This window comes from Aplysia californica, unplaced genomic scaffold (genome assembly GCF_000002075.1).
Source record: "Aplysia californica isolate F4 #8 unplaced genomic scaffold, AplCal3.0 scaffold00059, whole genome shotgun sequence".
Lineage (NCBI taxonomy): Eukaryota > Metazoa > Mollusca > Gastropoda > Aplysiida > Aplysiidae > Aplysia > Aplysia californica.
The window spans coordinates 1,373,714-1,384,015 of record NW_004797329.1 but is presented as its reverse complement, the minus strand read 5'-3'; positions in this window follow the sequence as shown (position 1 = coordinate 1,384,015).

Below are 10,302 nucleotides of genomic sequence, written 5' to 3'. Positions count from 1 at the left end.
AAGTATGGAGAATAGAATCTGAGTTAGGTTTTAAAGTTACAGTCCTTTCCATAATAACAATATCTCACTACACTTTGCATGCTTTTGAAGAAGTGGGCTGTACGTTTTTGGAACCGAATTTGAATATTTTAACTTTTTAGCATTTTAAAGTAAATTAGTTACCAGTCGTGAAGTGAACTTTCGCAGAGGTGAACAACTTGTGTTTCGCGCGCTCATATGACCTTAGCAGTTGCGAGCGCCGTAAAACCTTATACTATACATACATATACGTTTTTGGATTTTTTGTGTGTGTGTGTTTGTCCATTCAGTTACTCTTTGGGCCCTAATTGGCTTCTACTGTAGATATGTGAGGCAGCGTGGGGGAATCAGGCTCTCGTCAAATTTTGGGCATGTAGAGTTATTGGTATCATCTTAAAGCTTGTTCAATTGTCTTTATTTGGTTGGAAAAAATATCCATTTGTCTTGAATACAGGGCCAAGATATTTGCAAAAGAAGGAAGTGGGGGTCACCTGTTGTCAGAGGTAAAATTAATGAGAAAATGGCCACCAACACCAAAGATTAGTTATTTCCTTAGCTTAAGAATCCGTGGTAACTGAAAATTTACATTTCTTGTGCCTTGAAGGAACGTTTTTCAGAAACATCCACTCAAAAATGAGTTCTTTAATGGGCAAGAAAGGTGTTGAGCCAAAATACAAAAATTCGATAAAAATTCACAAACCTGGGGAAAAATGCAAGTTTTTTTCACTTTCATAATTTTGACGAGAGCCTGGTTCCACCACGCTGCCTCACATACTCTGTTGACGGACCTCTATAACGTCAACTAGCCAAGCTTTTCGTGGTCTACCATTACTTTCATAGATGGAAGAGAATGATATACAATTTTTATTGCGTTGAGTTGCTATTAAAGTACTTTTAAAGAGTAACTAAGTATTTTACGCCTCCATGAGCATTATTTAGATTATTTTGTTGGTGGGCTACTTCGACTCTGCCTGTCGGGGTCAATCCAGGCTGAGAGGAATGCAATGTCCTAGCAGACAGTCGGAGACACTCTAAAAAAATCTTCCCTACATGGGAATCGAACACTCGTCTTCTCCATGCGACGGCGCTACACCACAGGCATTGGTTCAGTTAGTTTGAATAAGAAATTAAAAAAACCCAAAAAACAAAAAAGCAGAAACAAACCCACAAATAACAACCGATATAAGTTCGATTCCTGAGGAGAGGCTGGGGGCGGGGGCGGGGGGGGGGGGGGGGGCGGGGGGTAATCAATTATCTCGATCTTTCTGCTACGATGTTGTAATGAAACTGGGACTGAAACAGATCTACTTTGGGCACATCAAACGCCATAATTCACCCGAGAAATAATTATATTCTGGCAGCAAAGGTTGAAGACAAGAGAAGAAGGTGAGATGAGACCTAACAAAAGATGAGAGCAGAATGTAGAAACCTGGCTAGGAACAAAAAAGGAAACATTGGCAGGCAGAAAGGCAAGAGACACAGAGTTTTTATAAACGGTGCTCACTTGCGTCATAGCCTCGGTTCCGTTCTGTTTTATCAGTTTGGTCGTTTTCGAGTCAGCCAGATTGCTCTCCACGAGAGGTAAAATTGGCAAAATTGACCGAAAAAAACGATGATGACCTTCAATAACGAACGCGTTTATTTTCAGGGCCACGCATCGAGCGCGATCGGTCTAGGCAGTTGATGTATTAAAACAAGAGTGAATTGAAGCAGCAAAACTCGTAGAACTAAACCGAACCGAAACAATTCTCCAATGGGCACCGAGTATTCTTGCAGTAAAGTTCGCGAAGAAACGTCCAACACCAGAAGACACCAAGAAGAGGAAGAATTAATTGGTGATTGGATTATTACAGATTGTGAACATGAATGGAGTACTTGATTTTGTGTAATCTGACCAGGTAAAATAAATCTGGTTTACTTGAATATTATGTCATTTTTTTTACATATTACATGACGTGTATTGGACTTTAGTCTTTCTGTGTATTGGACTTTAGTCATTCTGTGTATTGGACTTTAGTCTTTCTGTGTATTGGACTTTAGTCTTTTTGTGTATTGGACTTTAGTCTTTCTGTGTATTGGACATTAGTCTTTCTGTGAATTGGAATTAAGTCTTTCTGTGTATTGGACTTTAGTCTTTCTGTGTATTGGACTTTAATCTTTCTGTTAAAAGTTTTTTTTGTGGCTAAAAACAGCTGAAAGAAATAAAATATATGAACAGATGGGGGCGTTCTGACGCTTGTGACCCTCTGCACGACTCAAACAATACTAACATTGTTGAGAACACTTTGTGACGACGGGGCCAAGCACAAATTGGATACGTCTGACTTCATATTTATTAACACCTTTGTTTTATTTTTTGGGCCCCCCAAAAGGTGTAAAAAATAGTTTACGTAAGGAAACACAGTAAACATGTAGTTTGGGTCTTACTTTACCCATCAGGACTTATTTGACCTATGATTTTTTCCCCGTGTCCTAATATTGGTGCCCGTGTTTGTTGGTTACGAAAAAAGAAAGTAGTGGTGCAGATTGTTATATGAAAGGGGAATTGTTGAGTCGGTAATGATGATGGTGATGCTGATGATGATGATGATGTTGTTGGCGATGGTGACGGTAATGGTAATTGTGATGGTGAGCATGAGGATGATTATATATGTTGGCGATGATGATGTTCTGACGTAGGAGATGATGTGCGTATTAGTCTTAGTGTTAAGTTTGTTTGGTGCTTACTCTAGATCCCCGCCAGGCTGTCCTAGAAGAGGGGGGGGGAGGGGCAGGAAACAACCCTCATTCCCAACTCCTTGCATAGAGTGACCAAAAATTTGGAAATAATTCGTCATCTTCATTCCTAGCATTTAATAAAAGTAGGCCAAAAAATTATACGGCGTCATGTTGCAGATTTATTTTGTGTGCCTTTGGTCCATGATTGTCAGTAATATCCACACCAAAATGTGTTTCTGAATGGACACAGAATGCGTTGGCCAAAAAAAAGGGAATAAAATTACCCAACTACAAGAAGAATGCCCTTTAAAAAAATCTAATTCTTTTGACGAGCGCCTGATTTCACCACGCTGCCTCACAACTGTCTCGCTGTCCATGAGGCCAGCATGGGGCTAATCATGACACCTTGGCCTTACATCACGCGCCAAAGACAGATTGTACTTTGGTTTTACAAAACTAGACTGTTACCAAAAACTCTTCACATTGTACCTATCTTCACATGTATCTTAAACTCAAACGTGTATACAATAATTTTAGAGATCAAACTTTCAGGTTTACTTCATTAAAATTACGGAGTTTTTAGGGTTTAAATTATTATCATTATTATTATTATCATTATTATCATTATTATTATTATTTTCATTATCATAAGGGGAAAACTAGTTTACTTTGATTTGGCCCGTGTGCATCTGCCACAATTCTACTGTGTCTTGATAAAAGGTGTTGTTCCCAAAATATTGGCTGTCAGTTGGTAACATCACAGACGTTTCTAGACTTTCTTGTTTGCCTCTTTAGCAGTCCTTAAAGTATACTTTTTTCATGCCTCTTGAGACAATGCCTTTTTGTGTGACTTGCGTGCTGTATTATATTTTTGCATCAGCTTAATAATTTTCACAATTGAAATGTAATGGACAAAAAACCCCCCAAAAACAACCATTCATCGTATCGTACTCAGAAATAACTACTGCGACAAAGTCTGGCCTGCTAAAGCAGAGGGGTATCCAACACTCAACAAAACCGCCCCCAGTCAACCTAACGTTTCCGCAGGCATACGAACAACGCTGAAGCAGTGCTTGAGTGATATCGCTCACAAGTTAGTGGGTGATTTGGCACTTTTGGCTCGTAGTAGGTAGGAATCACCTGAGTAGTGACAGGTATTGCTTTATGTCCCGCTTGGTAATACATTGGCATGTATGAGAGCGGTGCGATTATGTTAGCCTCTGAAAGGTGGCAGCAAACGTGGATGTTGACCTGTACGTTCTCTGAGCGTCTAGGTATTGACCATAAACATGCTGACAAATTCTGCGCTAAAGACAGGTTAAAGGCAGGTCTTTGCACTTTGTGACCTTGTAATTGTGATAAGAGCCGTTCTGAGTCCCGATGACCTCTCATAATATCTGTATGGTCGGTCCGCGCTTATCTCTTCCCCGTTTCAGCATGGGGAGGGGGGGTGCGGCACTGCGGGCAGTTTTGAGAACTACAGGAGAACATACATGTAGTGACATTCAGTTCGACGGGTTCACAAAGTCCATTCAGGTTACTCGGTAGTGATTGTTTGTGTGTGTTGCGATTATGTTTTATGTGAATATATTTGCCTGTGGCACGGGACTGCTCCTTAAATTGGTCGCTTTTAAGTACAAGGGGGCTATCCGAAAAAGGCTGTTTTGAGAAAATCGAAGGTAAAGTTTCTGTCCCTTGTTCAGTTTCTTTGAAAGACCAGGGGAGTTTTCTCTATTACCAAACAAATATATACACCAATGAAACCAAACTTCTCCTATAGGTAGGACAATGCCCACTTTTGATGTAAGTCAAGATTTCTGGAAACCCCCGAAATCTGGGTTAGCCCGCTTGTCCTTAAAAACGACCAATTAAAACCCAGTGCACCCGAGCCACGAGTATATTCGTAGCTGCCGCACACTTCCGTCCACCGAGCTGCGACAATAGTCGTAACAAAATACCAGTCCACAATATCAAGTCCGAACCACTTATCCAGGTTTCTGTTGAAAGTAATAGGTCGCTTGTAGCTTGTAAAAACTTTTGCTTGCTTGTTTCGATCAAAGAGTCTACATAACAAGAGGGGCCACTTCTCTCTTTGAGCCAATTAAAATAGTGTCCTCAAAATTCGGTGGCGCCCTCTTCGCAAAAGCGCACCTTTAGCGAACAGAGTTATCCTACTTGAGTTAAAAAAATCAAAGTGAAACTAGCAAGTTTTTGAGTGAATTTCGGAAGAACGCTTTCTTAAAATGGTTACGCTGACGAAAAAACCTCTTCCGGAGGAAAGGGTGATTGTTTTCTTCGTTTAATTTGACTTTAGAATGAAAGGCGAGAGGTCATTAAAATAAAAAAAACTAAAACTCCGTACTGAACGAACCCGAACTGCTGATGAACAGCAGTCGATCTGCGCACGCAAGGAGGTGCTATTCCTATTCTTCTTCTGAAAAAAACCGAAAGAGAGCTTCAAAACAGACTGCAGCGCCATCTGAAGCAAAGAGCATACTTCCTGCGGACACTTTTTTGGCTGAGTGGCCCATCTTGTTATTTACTATCTTTGTTTCGATCCAGTTTTTCGCCAAGTACGAATTGGTTTTGTTGCTTTGTCGCTGTAAATCATGGCAAGAAAGCGTGCAATGAAAACGGTCGAGACAAAGAAAAAACAACAGCGCCACGGCTATTTTTGTGTTTTTTAAAATTCATGAACCATGTTTTTAGTTTTGTTTTAGGCATAAGCGGCAAAGAAAGTGAAAGTATACGTAAATCTAGAAAAACTATGCGATCTGACTGATTTTAGGGCCTTCGAATAAAAGCTAGATCTAGACAATAGATTTACTATACATTGCTAAGGCTAAATCGAGTGCCGATGTGTCCAAGTCGGACGAAGATTATATTTATTTCTCTTCTCCTTCCTTCATCGTTCTCTCTAATAATATTAAAAGAACATATTAAGTAAAATCTAAGCGAAATGTCATATTGATAGCTCAAATAGTTTTGGCACAATGCATGTCTAAGGTTAGTGCGTCCAGTTTGGAGACGTCTCCGGCGAGAACCCAGGAACTATTCGGAGACGCACTCCCGCACACAGATGCACTGCTTTGGGGGGGGGGGGGGGTCAAACTGCGTATTGTTTGCTTCAGATCACACATAAGGCCGCTAAAACTATCGCTAATCGATTATTTTCAAGAAAATGTCAAACCTAACTAGAAAATAGCAAATCATAGGTTAAAACAGGGGGTGGGGGGGGGGGGGGGGCGCATGCTATAACCCCCCAGATTTTTTTTACTTGGTCTAGAGGCACAAAGCATTTTGATTGGTCTATCTCCATCGGAGACGTCTTTGAATAGACACTGCTGTCAATTGGAATGAACCTAGTTAAACCCGGATAAAAATCTCCTCCTCAAATGCCGAAAGGAATTTATATTAATATATACTATCAGAAAGACTTCTGAATATTGTGTTCACACTCTTGAGTGATATTACACAGAAACAAACTTTCCTTGACCAGCAGTTCAAGTTAATAATATTCGCAAGAAACTTTGACGGCCAGAAAGTTCCTTTTCCAAAAACATTTTACAATCATTTCTGGGATCACAGAGATTATGGATCCGTGGTCTCTCCAGACAAAAGAAGCTTAGTTCACCGATGACCGTAGGGTTACTGTTATCCCCTCTCTACATCTACGATTGCATGCGGCTCTTGTTTGGGTTAGATCTGGAGAGTTTGCCTGGCATGGAGGGATTAAATAAAAACAACTTAAGCTGCTTCTTCTATATTGAAACACCGCCACCTATGAGCCCCTACGCGCAGAATGTGACAACAAATTTATTATGCTTTCAGCAATGTCTGGGACAATTTTTAAGAAATAAGCTAAGGATTTTGTGTGCGTTTGAGTGTGACTGGGTATGTATCAGTGTATGTATGTGTGTGCGTGTGTGTGTGTGTCGGTGTGTGTGTGTGTGTGTTTGTGTGTGTGTGTGTGTGTGTGTGTGTGTGTGTGTGTGATCTTTAATGAACAATGGTGCATGGATCACTTTGGTGACAAAGCTGAGCATGAGATCAACTCTATGATTATGACGAGAGTTGCTATTTTAGATCGTCGTGCACAGATAATGTGAATACGATTAAGTAATGTATTATTTTTTTCTTTATCCCTGCCAAGGGGTCCACTTCCTCCACTTTGTCCTCTTTGACACTTGTACGAACGGGCGTGAATATCTCATTGAAATGCCTCTATGGACGACTTTATTTTCGTTACATAGATAAGGGTTGATAGTTTTCTGAGAAAACCACAGAAAGTAATATTTGTGCTTCTGGGTTTTTTCCTTTCTGATCGAGACAGCAAATCTCAATAACACTACCCGACTCTAGCGGTAAATAGAAACCAACACCAGCGGTGCATTGGTCAGGTTGTTCTCCACTGAAGCAAATTAAAAAGACTTGCGTTCAATTAGCGATTTGGAAAGTCTGCTTAATTGAGTATCTCCGCCTTTCTGCATGGGTCATATACAAAGTGATGAAAAAACCAACAAACTGTACAACTATTGTTTTTGTTAATATTTCCCTCCGCCCTGAAGTTTGGAGTTTTAAATTTGTACCCAACATTTGGAAGTCAAAAGGAATTTGTCTGATATTCATTTTAGATAAATCCAAAGAGCAGCTTTGCTCTAAACAGAGCTTAAAAAAACAACCCATTTTCAGCTATGTCCCCATTTTTATAGCATGACGCACTAGTTCGCATTAGGTCTACACTAAAAAATCCCAACGATGCGCCATATTGCAAACTACAGTAGACTAACAGGCGAACAGAAGTTAGCAGATAGTTTTTCTCAAGTTTCCTTTGCCTGCTGAGATCATGGTTAGGATTAGTAAAGAGCAGAGAGAGCATTTTGAATTGAACATTTCCTCACCACTAACTCATGTCGTAAGTTTGGACAAGGTTCGGAAATAATGTTAAAGTTAAAGTGCCATTGAGGCCTTCTTTGATGTCAAGGGTGAAAATGTTCCTTCAGTTATTACCTGTAGAGAGTCAAAAATAAATATTCCCAGACAAAACGACCAATTCAGGTCAAGCACACACCGTTCTTCTAACGTCTTGTTAACGACCAAGACAAATTTCTCCGTGCGAGATGAATAAAGATTGTCACTGTCATTGTCATTGTCATTGTCATTGTCATTGTCATTATCATTGTTCGCACCCCTTTAAATATCACGAGCGAGCAGAATTTGGTAGATAAGCCCCATGAGACGTCTGTCCATAGACAGCGTCGGCAGCAATGGCTTTCCTACATCTCAACAGCAGTCCGCATTCTCAAGGCAGATCTTCATCTACAACTGTACCATTTTCCCGCTCGTGAAGCTATCAGAGGATAGCAATATGTTCATGATTTCTCGATCGCCTTGAAAAGTGAGAACATTTTCTCTTTGACATTTGGTTCCTTTGCAAAGCACATTCACCTCTAGAGATCTTTTAACTCCACAAATGATGTCTATTTGGTCAACCTTACTCCCCCCCCCCCCCCATAGTCTCCAAAAAAACAGCTCCATAATGCAAGGTGTACAGTGTATGTGGCTTCGAATACTCATGGTTGAGTGGATCCTTGTGCTAAAATGTGTCGAGTCCAAAGGAGGACATAACAATCCATTGGTTCTGGGAATTCCTAAATTTAGAAAATACTTTTAAAACTTTGCAGAAGAAAAGAAAGGCACAAGAAATGTAAATGTTCAGTCACCACGGACTCTTAAGCTAAGGAAATAACGAATCTTTGGTGGCCATTTTCTCACTAATTTTACCTCTGAAAACAGGTGACCCCCACCTCCTTCTTTCGCAAATATCTTGACCAGTATTCAAGACAAAAGGATATTTTCCCATCCAAATAAAGACAAGTGAACAAGTTTTAAGATGATATCAATAACTCTACATGGCCAAAAATTAACGAGAGCCTGATTCCACCACGCTGCCTCACATTTTGCTCTCTACCTCTAGTAATTTAAGTCGGTATCTTTTACTTTTACAAGTATTGAATCACAGCTAAATCTATTTCTTTAATGCTTTTTTTCCCTTTATGCACACACTCACGGATACACATGCACTCACACACTTACACATACACGCACACTCGTATACAAACAGATGCACACACACGCACACACTCACAGACACACACATAGATACCCAAAGACACCCAAACACACACAGACACACAGGCACACAAACACACACACGCACATATATAACATATGATATACCAATATATATATATATACAAATATTACTTTGTCTAGATGTTGTTGAAATTGGTTTAAAGACGACCGAGTAACTGCCCTTTAAATGAGTCTCCCCCCCACCCTTTAAAAAAGTATTCGGTTTAATATGGCTTCTGTTTGACGTTAAGATTTTTATATAGTGTTCCGGTCATCTTAGGTATAGCGAAGACAGAATGGGGGCTCTCGTGGCCTAGAGGTTAAGGTGTTGGCCTCTCATTCAAAGGTCCCGGGTTCGATTCCAGGTTGCGGCCGAAAAAATTCCTTCTCTACAATCGTCTCCTTTCACCTCATTTCATGCTCTCTAGCAATGTTCTGTCGTCTGCTTCCGTCTCCTCTTTCTGCCCCCACCCCTTCACCTCTTTTGCCCCCTCCTCTGGGCTCCTGCAGCCTTTCTACTGCTACTCCTTGGCTCCTTCTTACTACTGTCTTTCAGCAACACCCCTAATCTTCTGGTAGAGTGCAAGTTGCGCAAGTTAACGATCCCTTGGTGGTCTAAAATGAATAAGAGTAGACTTCGGCGGCCACCAGGGAAAAATTCAAAATTCCCTACCAACAAAAAAGGTTAATGTGTCCCGCGCGCTCATACGACCTTATGCAGTTGCGAGCGCCCAAAAACACTTACCAAAAAAAAAAAAGACATAATATCCACTGCATGTGGGCGGGGAAAGAGAGCATTGACAAAAATTCCCATTTTTAAATACCGAATCTTGTTTGAAGTTGGCACTGGGCCGCGCTGTCGCCTGTGGTATGATATGGTATAGATTTGACGCCCATTACAAAATAGTTTGACTTTTCATTGGAAATATTATTATGTCTTCAATCGGAATACAATGCACTTATGTAGAGCTAATGAATATCCATCAAAACGACAACGAAATCTACGTACACGAAAGGTGCCCATTCCATTTCGCCAAATCGATAATAAAACGTGTTAAGAACTAAAGTTATTTATCTGTCCGTGCAGGAAGCCAACTGATAGATCTGTGAAAACTACCCATAACCCCCCCCCCCTTCCACACACACACACACACACACACACACACACATACCGCCCTCCAACAGACACCATTCATGCAGGTGAGGTGACACCTGCTCTCTGCCATGTCATTTTGCCATATATTTCACTGTCTGTGTCTCTCGGTGCTTTATGGCCTGTTAATATTGCTAGCTGCTTGTGGTGTATAACTTCCAGGGAGTTGAGACTGTTTCAGAAGGAAGAAAATGTTCGGAAACGTCTCCGGCGAGCACCCAGGAACAATTTCGAGACGTACTCCCCTACACAGATGCACTGCTTTGGGGGGAGGGGGA